At 33.9% G+C, this 15,262-nt stretch overlaps 1 protein-coding gene across 3 annotated transcripts in view; it reads left to right on the forward strand.

Annotated features, from left to right (window-relative positions):
• Positions 1–15,262, forward strand: part of XIRP2 (xin actin binding repeat containing 2) — a 269,362-nt gene that overhangs the window by 180,372 nt on the left and 73,728 nt on the right. Inside the window, exon 1 of one of the 3 annotated variants that reach the window (XM_019727352.3) lies at positions 11,024–11,197. The exons of the other annotated variants lie outside the window; for them this stretch is intronic. The gene's annotated coding sequence lies outside the window, so the exon portion shown is untranslated. Of the gene's footprint in view, positions 1–11,023; positions 11,198–15,262 lie in introns of those variants that run through there. 3 annotated transcript variants of the gene reach the window in all.

Consider the following 15,262-nt stretch of genomic DNA (forward strand, 5'->3'; position numbering starts at 1 on the left):
ACAATATTGTATTATAAATATCAAATTTGCTAAGACACTAGATCTTAATTATTCCCACCACAAGAAAAGAAACGATAATTATTATATCACATATTAGAGGTACCAGCTACATTATAATGACAACCACATTGCAATATATAAATGTATACATCAACATGTTGTACACCTTAAACTTCCATGATGTTATATGTCAAATATATTTCAATTGAAAAAAATCTGGAAGTGGATTCCTACCCTTTAAGACTGAGATCCAGTTGTGTCTGGAAAGGGAACTACGGTGGCCCACTGGATGGCAGAGTAGTTTATTGAGGGGCTTCACTGGGAAATTGACTGAGAAATCACATTCTGGGTCATGAGGGAGGTACCATGGAGAGGTGCCATGTGCTGCCAGCCACAAAGTGCTGCGGATGCCTGCCAGGAAAGAGGATGCACAGAAACCAAGAACTTCTTCTCCTCCAGAATCCCTCCAGGGTCCTGTATTGATGAAGCTTACCATCTTGTCAGCTGCCAAGGAAGAAGTGTCCCAGCATCGCAAGTAGAGCTTCATAGAGTAGATTTGGAACTTAGAGGAACAGAATGATCAATGGTCCGTTGGGATATCAAGAATATTTAGATAAATTATATCATATCATTTATTTGTCACAACCAAATGATGGGGATACATGTTTTATTCTTATATCATGGGTGAAGTCATTTAAAAATATATATTATGTAATTATTTCTAAAAGATAAAGAATTTTGAGATCAATTGTTTTGCTCCTGACTATAGAGAGTAAAACTACGGCCTGGTAATTGAAAACATTGAATTTGAACCAGACTGTTGTGATCTAGTTTCTGACTGTCAGACTTTAAGCAAAATATGTTGGGAAAAATATTTAACTTCCTTGTATCTCTGTTTCTTTATTAAAAATTAACAAACAAAGGACTTACCTTGTGTATTTCTTATGAAGATTATATTGGATGATGTTTGCAGGGTGCTTGAAATATAACTGGTACATGCATAATACTAATTCGTAGACTTCTGTTGTTATTATATATATTTTATTAAGTTACATCTACCATTACAAAATCTTAAATAGCTGAGATAAAGAATAAAAATCTACATGCATCCTGGAAAGAAAAATCAGTCACATACAAAACAACAAAAGTCAGCCTTCACTGAATATTTATCCAACCTATGCAATACTAGAAAACAGGAGAAAGGCATGTGCAGGTTCGGCGGAAAGGACATTATTAATAAATAATTTCATAAACAATCTAGTTGTTTCTTATTTTTGTATATAGGCAACAGAAACATGAGACAAAAAATTATCTGGCTCTCAAAAGTTCATCTACTTGTGTATAGTCTGACAGCAAATGACAGCATGTTCTTATTTGAAAATTTAAATGAGGTTTATTGTTTTGTTACTGTTTTAAATCTAACACGTGACTTTCTATCACAAAACAGAGAAAGTTTAAAAAAATAAAAATTACTCATATTCCTACTCAGAGAGAAACAGGTGTATTTCCTTCTTGTTTTCTTCTGTATGCATGTACATGAATATAAACATATAGAAATATACATTTTTAAAAATTGATGTTCTACTAGATTTGTAGTGATATTCTACATTTTACTAGACGTGTGGTGGTATTTGATTGTGGTTTTATTAGTTATAGTAGTTGTGGAGATTTTCAAATATGTAATCATGCTATCTGAGAATAATGTTAGTTGTACTTCTTCCTCTAGTCATTATGTCTCATATTTCTTTTGCTGCCCTAGTACATTGGCAAGGCACTCCGGTATGATGCAAAGTGTAAGGGGTGAAAGTAAACATTTTTGTCTTATTTTTAATAAAGACAAAGCATTCATATTTTTATCATTAAGTGTGATGTTAGCTATAGAATTTTCTGTACATACTGTTTATAAAGTCTAAAAATTTCCTGTTATTCTTAGTTTGTTCAAAAATTTTAATTATGAATGGGTATTGAATGTTGTCAAGTGTGTTTCTTCAGTTATTGAAATGATAAATGACAAAATTTTTAATCTATAGTTATAGTGAATGACTTTATTTCCTTTGGAGAGGGAAATGAATTTGCAACATTGCTCAGTTAAAAAACAAATGTGGACTATTGGATATATAACTCTCCCATTTGTGTAAAAATGAAAAGTAGTTTCATATACACATATATGTATACATGTGTTTTATGCATATATAAATACATATCTGTGCTTTTATAGACAGAGAACATTTCAGGATACATGAAAAACTTAATGGCAATCTGTTGCCCATATGAAAAAGGACTAGGTATCTGGGCTAGCAGAAAAGTTTAATTTTATGCATATTCTCTTGTACTCTGTGAAATGCTGACTATGAAAAATAGTACCTACCTCTATTTCTTATAGTTGTTTATTGCATTTAGCCTTAAGTATTCTATGAGCTGAAGTATAAGGTGAGCCTTTGAAATAATTGATTTTTCCCCCCAATTATTTAGTTGAGTTTCCAAACTTTGGGAAATTTCTTCCATTGTTATGTTTACTGTTGTTTGATTCAGAATGATTATTTTTATTCCACTAAAAGGAATGTTGATTTTAATGCCAGTTTCAAAGCTTTTGAATTAATGTAGCTTCATAAATTGTAATTTTGTTGGGACTAGTGTACCATATTGGCTTATCAAGTTTTGTACCTCACTCTTCTTTTTCCTTTTTTCTATTTATTTTTCTGATGAAAGTTAAAATTTGGTTACAACCTTAAGATGCTTACCCTGACCACTCAAACTGAAGTGTTTACTTTTTTTCTTTACTCTGATTTCTTCTCCATAAAATTATCCCACACTATGTACACATATATCTATTTGTATATTTACTAGGGCCCATGAATGTTTTGTTCCTCCTATAAACACTACATCTAGCACAGCACTTGACACACAGGTGCCCCATATATGTTTGATGACTTGCTCAGTCAATGAATGAATGCAGGAATGAATGATTGAATAAACTTATCAAACTCCAAAAAAAACCAAAAAACCTCAATTTCATTTCCCTTGCTTTTCTCCACTCTTGAGATTTAATGCCACAGAGTTTATTTTAATCTGTGATTACCGCCCTGAACTATTTCATCATTAAGGTAAGATCATGTCATCAATGCTAAAAATGTATTATTGCCCATATACATTTTCTCAAAGTGTTTTGTTTATTTGCTTGTGGGTTTTGTTTTGGTTTGTTTTTTTCATTTACATTCAATTTTATAACTACAACTACAATATTTGTTTAATTTTAACTAAAATAGGAAATCATTTTATACAATAAATTTCTCATTCTTCTATTTTTGATTTTGAATCATCTTTTGCAAGCTTGCAGATATATTTTAGTTGCTTCCCCAGTGAGGACATAGTAATCGTTTTCTTTACCTGAGAAAATTTTTATATATTGAAAAATATGTCTTTATATCCCTCATACATAAATGATAGAAGCTTTTCTATAAAGAGAATCTTCAATCAAATTTATGTCCATCATACAACAAACGAAAACAAAACACCTTATATACAATATTCCACTCTATCAGAATATATAATATTTTTGTGAAGAACTCTGAGGCCAGCTTTTTTTTTCTTATTTGTTATTTCTTATCTTCAAAATTCAAAAGTGTTATAAGGACATATCCCGCTGTCTTGATGAGCCTTAGGTTTGTTTTCTCAGATCTTTTTTCAGCTAATTTTTTTTTTCTTTTAAATTTAATTATTTATGTCCTTGCTATTTTTCCCTTTATTCTTCTGAAATAGGAATGTTTCTCTGATGATATCTATATCCTTCATACCCATCATTATTCAGGTCATCATTTTCATCTCTGATTTTCCTCCTGCATTACAGGAAAAAATGTCAAATTGTTCCCCACTTGATTGATTGATTTTATTTAAATTTTTTCCTGTGTGCTTTTTATTATATCAAATGCTATTTTAATTTTTTATTGAATTTTGCATTTTCTTGCAACCTATTGTAGCTTTCACTTTTTCCATTCTTTCATTTCATCCTATTTTCTCATTAATAATACCTATTACAGTTTTGTAGAAGTTTCTCCTCCTGAATCTTTTTGAGCATGTCAAGAATATAACTTGTAAATTTTTCAGCTATTTTAGAAATAAACTAATTTTAAAAGCTATGTCATCAATTTACCTCACCATATCAATTCCTCTTAACATCTTCCAGCAATGCCTCTTTATGACGTCTTGACTTACTTACTTTAGTTGCATTGTGGTGAGATTGATTCAGGTTTGGCATTCCCTTCAGATAAGATGGGTCAATTTTTCTTATTGTACCATCACTGAACCCTTGGCTCTTATAATTTCTTCCATATGTTTTCCTTTTTGACCTCTGAAATACATCTGAAATCTTTAATTTTTGGTCCTACCCAAATTTGCTGAATAGAGGTTGAAACTTCCCCCATTCCTTGTAATACTAACTTAGATTGTCAGATACAATGTGTACACTTTCCTTTGTATGATGCAAGGTGTGAAAAATTACACAAAATTCCATATGCACTTTCTAAAGTGTTTCCTTAGGAATATAATAACACATCCTATCTCCTCCCTTCTGTTCTGGGAGATGTAGTGCATGGATAGATATATACTGAGCAGGGTAGGGGTATAGACAAGTCAGGACTATAGCTCAGGTTGGTCCAGAAGATATTTCACATGGTACAATACCTTGGGTCATCGCAACATGAGACTGTGTAATGAATCAATCTTTCTCCATTATTTGAGAAACTATGTGTCTACTTCTGACTCAGAGAATGCTCTATGCAGTGTGTTATTCATATTTGTTGTTCTGCATGATAACCACTATTGAAAATTCTCTATAAACCTCAACCTATTCTCTCCTCCTCTTCCTCTCCCTTTTCTTCCTCCTCTCTTGCTCATTTTTGTCTTTGTGTTCTTCTTCGTTTTCTTCCTGCTCACACAAATGCACAAACACACAAATAAATACTCTCGGTAATTGTTAGCAATGTGTGCTATTTTGTGCTGCTTTTTCTTTTTTCTCTTTTACTGTTTTAATTGAAAGTTGATAAGGAGCCTATCAGGAACATCTTGTCTTCTATCATTTTTTAACCAGGTAGCTCCATCATTATAATTTACCTCTTTTTTTTTCTGGATCTAATTCCATAGATTCCCTAGAGTTCTTTTATTCATCCCAGTCTTTCTTACAAGGGACGTGTCTAATCCAAATTATATTTAAAGGATAGTGACGATTCACACACTGATGTACCTAGTGAAGAACTTTTTTTGTCTTGATGTTTCATATTGGGAGCCAGGTCACTAGAAATCTCCCTGAGTATGGACCGCAATGATTCGTCAAGGGGATCTTCATTTGGTTTATTAGCAGGTGATTACGCATCCCTATTTGCATTGGGCTCTCCCAGATTGTTCTGTTGTGCTAGCATAGTTATTAATAGTGCTCTTTCACTCTCAGAACCACCCTGGCTTGCATGATAAATTACATGATCACCCAATGTAAGACTATGAGCTATGATTTAAGTATGAGTCATATATGCCTAAACACCTTATTCATGCTTCCTTTATATCATGAGGTAATTCAAATGAAATTAAACTTGAATAGGTGAAAATTACAGTTTTTTAAATTCAGCTGCAATTCAGTTACTGATACCCTAATACTCACATGACAACTGAATGGATCATGCCACCAACAATGTTCAAAGTGCATTGCTAAACCTTAATTGGTGGGCTACTATTTCGTGTATGCTAGACAGTAATGTAGAATTTGAGTATATATCTACTCAAGTTCTTTTAAATTTAAAAATTCTACAATTTTTGTTCTTTATTCTTAAAAGTTTTAGATGAGCTGCATTGGTCCAGGGATTATATAGTAGATAACTAAAATACAGTTTTTCTGGCCTTAAAGTCCTTGTTTATCTATTTTTCTTGTCTCTGGGATTTCCAGTGATGTTCACTCCGCTACCATGAACAACGAGGGCCTTGCCAGAGCCTATCTATTGCAGGCCTATGTGATGCCTTAGCCACAGTATTGATTAATAAGTGAAAGAGGTGATCCTTCGCAAAGCATATCATCCAGCATACTTAATAGTGATTGGATAGAACCTTTAGATTAAGGTCAAAATAAATAATACATCCAAAATAACCCAAACATATGAACAGAATTGAGTCAACCGAATTGAGTGAACAGAATTGAGTCCAATCCCCACTTTTTGTGAGTATTAACTTTTGTCTTTGGAGAAGTTACTTAACTTCACTCATCCTCAGTCTCCTTCTATGGAATGGAGGTAACACCAACATCTTTGGGTTTCTGTGAGAATAAGAGAAAATAAATGCAAATCACCTACTAAATCCCTGGTACAGTTCTTTTACAAAGTGTACATATTATTAAGGAAAAATTAAAGGAAGAAGAAAGATTTACTGTTTTTCCTGGAAACTTTTCATGTTAATGAACAAGAAAAGAAAGTGAGACAAATGGATTCCTAGATATGTCTATCTTTTATGACAAGAATAGGCTTCAATCAACAAATAGTAGCACCAGCAAAAGTAGAAAAGGGAATAAATTTAAGATGACTGATGACCTAGTAAAGAAGAACATAAACTTGTTAAATCCCCTAACCAGATACATTTTATTTCAATAACACCTGCAAATATAGACTCATAAGTGGACCTAAATTCATATTCAGTTTCACCTCAGAGGGAGGTCTTCAGCAATAGTATGACTTAATATGTTAATGGGTGTATTGTTAAATATTCTTCGTTATAGGCTTAGATAAGACATGGATTTCAACTTGTGAAGAGAACACCTATACTCAATGACAGAAGTAAGCTGAAATAATGGGGTGGCACCACTGCTATTCACTTAGGCATAAATTGAACAAATATAAGGGAATGGAGATGTGACTTCTCAGTTTCCTATGCAAAAAGGACTTAGATTTTAGTGGACCATAGCTATATGATTCAACAGTGTCATATTGCTACAGAAAATCCAGTGAATACTTTTCGATATTTAATATAAAAATCGAGACCAAAGTCTTTTATTTAGTATCCACCCATCTTACTGGTTACTAATCTTCTCTTTTGTTGTCTCCAATCCACTATTAAACCTTTCATTGAGTTAATTTCTAATAATTGTATTTTTCAATTCTGGAATGTCTATTTCATGATTGTTTTGTAATTTTAATTTTCTTGTGAAATTCTCCCTATTTTATATACTTTGTTATTTTGTATATTATCATAAATATGTTAATCTTAATTATTTTAGAGTCCTTGTCTGCTAATTTAAATATCTACACCATCTGCTTCTTTTCCTGTTTTTCTTTTCCTTTCTCTTTTTTTAGTATATGTGCTGCCGAAGCGAGTACGCTTTTCCTTTCTCTTAATTACCAGTGAAGATGTTCTGTCTTTGAAAGCTTCGTATTTTTTTTTAATTGAAAGTCAAACATTGTGTTTTTGACAATAAAGGTGAAACGCTCATGATGATGTTGCTTTCATCAGAGAGGTTCAGACTTTTCTCTGCTACGCAGACCTAGTGGAGTTGGGAGAGAGGCTGGCCACCTTCATTTAGGTTTTTCATTCAGAATCTGTCAGATCCTTTTCTCCTCAGCACTGAGACTACAGGAATCTCTGCTCTACTTTTCAGAGGTCTTCACCTTGGATATTTTGCCTTCTCCCCAGTGAAGCTTCAGAATTTGGCAAATATATTGAGGGGGAGACTGACTATGTTTGAGTCTACTGAAGTCACCAATTTTTTCACCCCAAGCTTGATCAAGTACCCAAATCTTTGCTGGTTCAACTGTCTCCCATCTGCCGGAGGCCAAGACAGGATCCTTACTGAGCTTCTAGCTAACACTCTACTATCAAGCACCTCCAGGGACAAAGCAGTTGTTGCAGATTATTTTAAAGTCAATTCTTCTTTCCTTTAAGGACTTTTATCTGTTACCTGTCCTCCTAGTGGGTCCTTGTCTCCTACGTATCATGAAAAAAATGAAGACTATTTCACTTTGTGCTTGGGCTTATGATTGTAGTCTGGTATCCTGTGAAATTTTGGAAAAAGGGGAGAAAAATGAATTTGAGGTTCAACTACTCTCCAATTTTGTCACTCTAGTCCCATGTAACTGTGGAAAGTTTTCTGTTTTTCTGTGCCCCTGCAGTAGTGCTCTTCCTGGGCTCAGCCCAGATTCTCAGCCCTAGCTGCATCTAGAACTGACAGATAACCTTCAGGAACAGCTTCAAAGCCTCAGATCCCATTTGAAATGTTCTTGCATTGCTTGAATTATACTCCCTCTGGTCCTTAGTATTTGGCTGATCTCTGATGCCTTGCACACATTATTTTTGTAATTAATCCAGCTTTTCTAATTGTTCTTAGTGGGAGTATTGGTATGATGCTAATTATTCCTTCTCACTAGAAGCAACACTCCTATGTAGGCTTCAGTTGTGTACAAGTTTTAAGAGGTAGAGGTATCTAGGCAGTGTGAAAATAATTTAAATTGTGTTTATGGATTGGATGGGGGCAACATTTTCCATTTAAACTTTCTAAGATTTTTGATACAAGGAATCACCTTGTGTATCTTTCTACATGTCTATCTATCTATCTACCTACCTATCTATCATCTATCTATCCACCTGTCCATCCTTCTTGCTTTTATAGTAATATCATAGTAATTGATTAGACTGCCATTACATAAAGAATGAAAATCAGTGTCTGAAACAAATAAAATAACAAATGGTAAGAATCTACGGCTAATGTTGTCATTGTCTTCAAAACTAAAATGAATAAATCAAATTGTATGATAACTATTAGGCTGGTTCAAAAGTAATTGTGGTTTAAAAGGGTAAAAATAATTGCACAAACCGCAATTACTTTTGCACCAACCTAATAGTTAATTCTATAACTGAATTATTCTTTGATCTTAGGATAATCAATTTATGCATGCTACTATATAGCTAATATTTATTGTTTAATCCATTATCAATTATTTTATAAAGTTCCATCAAGGTTTCTTTTTCTATCCATTATTTTTTCTTTTAACAATGCATAATCATTGAGTCTTTGCACTACTATAAACACTGGAAAATGAAAACAATATGAAAAAAAATAATTTATGTATATTTATTTAAATTAAATATATTTCTTTCCTGAAAGGGCAAAAGCAGAAAGTTTGAAGTGAGGTTATCTTGAGTGAAACTTAAGTTTGAAGAAAGCTATCACTATAATGGAATGAGAAAGCATATAGTTTTGAATAAAGAGAGAAAAATGAAGAAGCTAGAAGTCAGATCTTTGAGTAATTATAATATTTACAAAAAATAAAACCACCATAAGCATCGTTATCATCTATACGCAAATACAAGAGTAAGGTTGACTGTATTTACCTTTAGGATCAATCGCCTCATAACTTCACTTGAACGGGTTCAATTTTAGATCTAGTGCCATTTTCTTAAGTATACAGTAAGGTAAAGTAATAATAATAATTGTAAACATGTATTTATCCTTGATTTAGACTATATTTATTATTTTATTTGTATTATGTCTTTTAATCTTCACAACAATCGTTTAAAGTAGGTAAACTTAGTCCTGTTTAGTCACAGGTAAGTAAAATGAAGCTTAGACAACCTATGAAACTTACTACATCACAGGGTTTACTTAGTGTCAAAGCTGTGCTAAAATCCTGTGCTCTAAATCAACATCATCCTATAGAATTTTCTGCAACAATGGAAACGTTCTATATCTGCACCAGTACATAGCCACTAGCCATACATGGCAATCGAGTTCTTGAAATGTGCCTGGTGCAGCTGAGAAGCTGAATTTTTAATGAATTGAAATTAAAGTAGTCACATGTGTCTAGTACCTACCATACTGGGCAGGATGGCTCTAAAATAGACTATGCTGGCTCCTGATCCTGAAAAATCTTGTGGAGTATGCAGGAACACCATTTTAGAAACTTTTTCTTAGAGTTAATCCGATGGAATATCATTCCTTGACCTACTTGTAATAGAAATCAATATTGTATATGGGGGAAAATATAATGTATATACTGGTCTTTATTCATAAATAATATGGCAAATAGCTCATTTGTAAGCATTTTGTAGGAAGTAAACACTATATAAGTCAGGTGCTTTCCTTAAGTCAGAGCGCAATTTCCTCTTTCTTTGGATTTCTTGTGAGACCATTTGGATACACACATAACACCAAACTAGGAAAACACTGAAAAAGAGGAAAGACAAGGGAAGCTGGTTGTTTTACATTTACTTAGGATGTATTAGATATTGACATTATGGAGCTAAATGGCAATTCTATGTGAATTCCCTTATTTCCTGTTAGGTTGGGTTGGCAGGGTGTGCTGAGTAAGTAGAGTGGCAGCAAAGGACATTTAATATGATTCTTTTAGGAGCATGTGAGGTAACTCCTTTCTGCTGCCTGCCCTTCCTCATGCCAAGTGATTTAAACCTAATATTACTGGACAGAAATCACAGGGTAAGTGTGCCCTAGAATGCCTTCTAACCTCTTTTCCCCTCACATTTTTAACCTAAAGAACACTTCCTTTACTGTAGAAACACAACAATAGTGTTTTGCTTTATATATGAAGCCTCAAGAAGAAAACTGTTTTCTATACCTAAGAATGTTTTGTAAATAAAACAATGTTTCCTTTTTCTGAGAACCCAAATTCCACCAAAATATATTGGAACTTTCTCTACATGTTTAATTTTCATATTGTTGACTCTTAAAATATTGAAATTATTAAAACAGATGCAAGTACTTCAAGTACTTTTCCTCATCAATGCTGGTTATTTTTCAGGCTTTATTCAGAAGTTGAGAGTTGGTGTGATGGCCATGGGTATAGAAGAGAGTTTGATTGACTGCACATGTGTTAGACCCATGCACACATACATGCCGAGAACACCACGAGGCAGAGTGCCCTCAGAGATACACTTCTGAAAAGAGTGGTTGACTCAAGCCCCACCTATACCCAGCTCAGTTCCTAAAAATAGGTGCCAATTTGCATCCTTTAGACACAGGGCTAAAATAAATTCAGCCGTCCCATCTACTTGCTTGATAGACCCTTCAGTGGAGCTGGCCTCCACTCCCCCGATTGCTTTCAGGGGACTGGGAAATTTGCTGTACACGAAACGAGGAAGGAAACTAGTCTGTGAAGAGCTGTAAAGATATATGACATTTCCACGAACTTGGGATTAAGTCTGTGTATTACAAAAGGTATGTGTAATATAGGCATTGATATGTGTCTGCTTCCGGGACTGTAAAATGTTCTTACTGATTGCTTAAGATCAATGAAGACCATAGGTCAAATTGTAATTCTTATAAAAGGAAGTATTCAGTCAGATTTTATTTTTATGGCAATATTTAGCATTACTTTGTATTATTAAATTTAGGGCTTCATATATTAATCTCTTTGCAAAATTAGCCTTTTTTTATATTTCATATTGAAGAATAATGAGCCAAAGGTAAATAATAGTCATGAGTGAAAATTATACTCCAACTTACAACTAAAAGGGAAAACTGAAAAAAAATAGTTTATCTTTTATGAGCATAAATTGATAACATAGGCAATGAATATGTTTTAAAAATATAAACTGTATATGTATATTTTAGAATTTGGTGAGGGAAAGAAAGAGTTGAAAAATATTTTCATCTGTTGCAACTTGCTCAAAGAAATGTATGGAAACTATTCCTTCCCCAGCCTTACTTTGATTTTGCACTTCTTGCTCCAGCCACAGTCTCATCTCCTTTGGGAGTATTACTGGAGTAAGGATTAAAGAATCAGGTTCTTACATGTTTTGCAGAATTAAGAAAAGCACTGCCAGTTGGATATGCCAGCCCTAATTATAGTAACTGCAAATTTAAAGAGAGAAGACTGAGATTTTGCTTTAAAAGTATCATGGCCTACATACTATTTCAAATGGATTTTTTTCTGTCTTCGATTGCTTGTGAACACCTTAATTTGGTCCTGTTGTGCTGTAAGTGTTTAGACGTTAGAGACTGAAGTGATTTGGGAGAAACATTGTAACAGAATCTCTTAACACACCAACTAAAAGCAGGGACACTGTAAGATTACATAATACGGAGTATAAATTTAGCCAGCTGGTGCGGAACTGAAAAATATTTTATTTTTACCAGGGCTCTATTTGGTCACTGATAAGCTTTAGGGTGTTTCAATTTTTTTTTTTTTTTAAATTATATGTGCAGGGTGTCAAAAGATGAGTAAAATATTTACCTCAGCTACATTCAGAGTCATGCATTTTAACATGAAAGAAAACCTGTTTTGAGTTTTAGAAGATATGACTACTGAGTGGCAGAAAATATTGGGTGAGAAATGAGAAAGTCTTAAACTCTAGGCTTAAATGTTTCTCTGCTTCTCTGCCTAATATTTGAATATTTTACTTTCTTGCTATCAACATGTAAATGAAAACTAAATCCATTTTTTAAAGTCAGTCAGCATTTCAGATGCCTGCAGTATGGCAAAGTGCCAAGTGTTTGGGGAGAATGTAGTCTGGAGTTTTGAATAAATGTTTCTGCTTTCATCCAGTGTTGGTTATCCTTAAGCTACAACTTCCCTCAACCACCTGAAAAATAAAAGTAGACATTCTTTAATGATCACTGAGAGCTTGACTTCAGAAAATGGTCATGCAAAAACGTCAGCCTGAGCCTCAAGTCTTCTGTGATTACAGAGGAACCAATGATTAGTTGTCTTTCCTCATATTTTCTTTTGAGTAAAAAGCTCACAAAATTCTTGGATCATTTACTGTTGTTTACCATTGATAGCTGTCTGTTATTAGGTAGTGCCGGCTTTCTGCCTCCCACTTACGTATACCACAATTGATAAACCTCTACATGTCAGTGTTCTTTTTCCTTGTTTGGTGAAACTTTACTTGTGGTGAGGCAATTTGGGTTGGACTCTCCTGGTAACCTTAGTATTGGAAACTGACATTTCCTCTCTTCTTTCCTTGCCTCCCTCTGTCTCTGCCCTCTTCTTTCTCATGCACACAATTCTGGGCAATCAGACACCATTCTGTAAGACCTGTTTGATAGGTAGGAGTCATGTGTAGATTCAGTAATTTATAGAGCAGGGAAGACACTTCCTAGGTGCCTGGCAGTGTAATTCCAAGATTTTTGATTGAACTACCTGTGGGGGATCAAATTTAATTGACATTACATTTTCCATTTTATTTGCTTCTCATCCCCCTTTTTGAAAGCATGTAAGTTACACTTTGAAATTTAATTAAATTGTAATTTGTTTTTCCTGCCTCTGAAACAAACTATGCTCATTCAAATTATAGATCATCCCTTGCACAGTAGTGGGTAACTTCAGACTTTTCTGATTCAGGAATGACTCTTTTAGAACGCTGATTTATTCCATGTAGGTGCATGATTTTTGTATGACGGTGTGATGTTATATTGTGGTGTTTTATTTTTCCTGACACCACTTCTCATGGCAAATGTGTGATGTTTTCTGACACCAACTGATTCTCCAATTCTCTGACACCAACTAAGTGTACAACAATTCAATTTGATTTGATTCGATTCGATTCAATTCAATTCAATTCAATTGAGTTTAATTTGATTCCATTCCATTTTCACACTAATGCCCATAGTTAAAGGAGACCCCACAGATTGCCTCCACTATAGCCTACAACTCAGAGTACAATTTAAGAACAGCCAAGATGGGGGGTGAGAGATAGTAACAGAGCTTCCATGCCCTCTCTGAGTTTGCCACCCATCATCAACACATTCACCAATCTGTAAGCTCACCAAACCCTGTTGTTGTTTAGAGGTTTTTATCAAGGTTTCATTATGTAGGATTATTGTCTAAATCATTGACCATTGGGGACTGAATTCAATCCTTAGCTCTCTCCTCTTGGAGGTACGAAGTGAGGTTGAATGTTCTAACCCTCTCATCATTTGGTTGGTTTTTCTGGCCACTGGCTCCTATCCATCCTGAAGCTACCTCTACTCTCACCCTTCCCCTGCAGGCAGCCAGGAGTAATCTTATTAGCATACTACAGACACTGCCACTCAGGATTCCGAGGGTTTAACAGTTCTGTGCCAAAAACAGGGGCAAAGACCAAATATTTATTTATTATACCACTTATGTCCACAATGTCTTTCCTCTTTTGAAATGCTACCTATGAACTCCAGAATAAAAACTTCATACTATTTATTTTCCTAATCATTGGAATCCATCTCTCACAAATTTAACTAACCTGAGTTTTTGTTTTTTGTTGATTTTTTTTTCTCATTTGTACAATATAATCAGTAAAAATACAAAGAATAATGACAAATTGATAGTTAGGCGATGAAAAGACCAAAGGTTTTGTTTTCTTATAAAAAGTTGACACTCAGTAAATCCAATGAATCATTTGTGTCACTTTTGACACAACAAATGACAGTGTGGCTATATTTAATGACTCTTAAGACTTTGGGCCTAAATGATGGCATAAAAATAATCTGCCAGTAAGCAGCATAATAGGAATCTAAATTCCTGGTAGAGTAGCTATACTTCTTAAAAGGTCACCAAGGATAAAAGGAATTTATTGCATAGGTAACTATTTGGTTTAACCCCTTTAAGTTTTAGGTAAGAAAACTGAGGCATAGAAACATTAAGTAGTAACTCATAAGATTTAAGCAGAAAGAACTAGAAACCATCTCCTCTGACTTATATTTTAACGCTATGTTATTCTGCAAATCTTTGTGCCATAATGTCAAACTAACCCTACTTTATCCCCATGACTTGGGATACATTTCGAGATATACCTTGATAAAAACCTTTTCTTTTTTTTTTTTTCCATCCACATCTTTTGTTGCGTTTTATTTTTGCATTTCATGTTTCTCCTAAAATCAGGATAAATTATTAAAAAAAAAAGGAGACATGATCCATATATTCAGTTAAAACTCAAAAATAGTGGTTGGTTTATTTTTTAATTTTACTAAGCTTTTACGTTTGCTCATCTTCTGTGTTAGATGAGCGCTTTCCCCATCCCCCACTATCTTGTCATTGAACACTTCATTTTTCACTGCTCTTTTTGGCAGACCTGCAAGCAGATTTTTTTCTTCTACATTTTTCGAATTGTATGCAGGATATATATCCTGTTGTCTGCAGAATGGAATGCTTTAGATATGTCTGGCTGTTCAAAAGTAAATAATTACCAAATTGCCCCATGCATGCATATGAGTTAAAATAAATATAATACTAAAAAAATGTATTTTGGAAAGTTTCTCTGTCAGACCAAGATCCAATAGCATTTTCCTCCAAAATCTGAATAT

The sequence above is a fragment of the Rhinolophus sinicus genome, chromosome 17 (assembly GCF_057876585.1).
Source record: "Rhinolophus sinicus isolate RSI-liver-muscle chromosome 17, RSI-T2T, whole genome shotgun sequence".
NCBI lineage: Eukaryota > Metazoa > Chordata > Mammalia > Chiroptera > Rhinolophidae > Rhinolophus > Rhinolophus sinicus.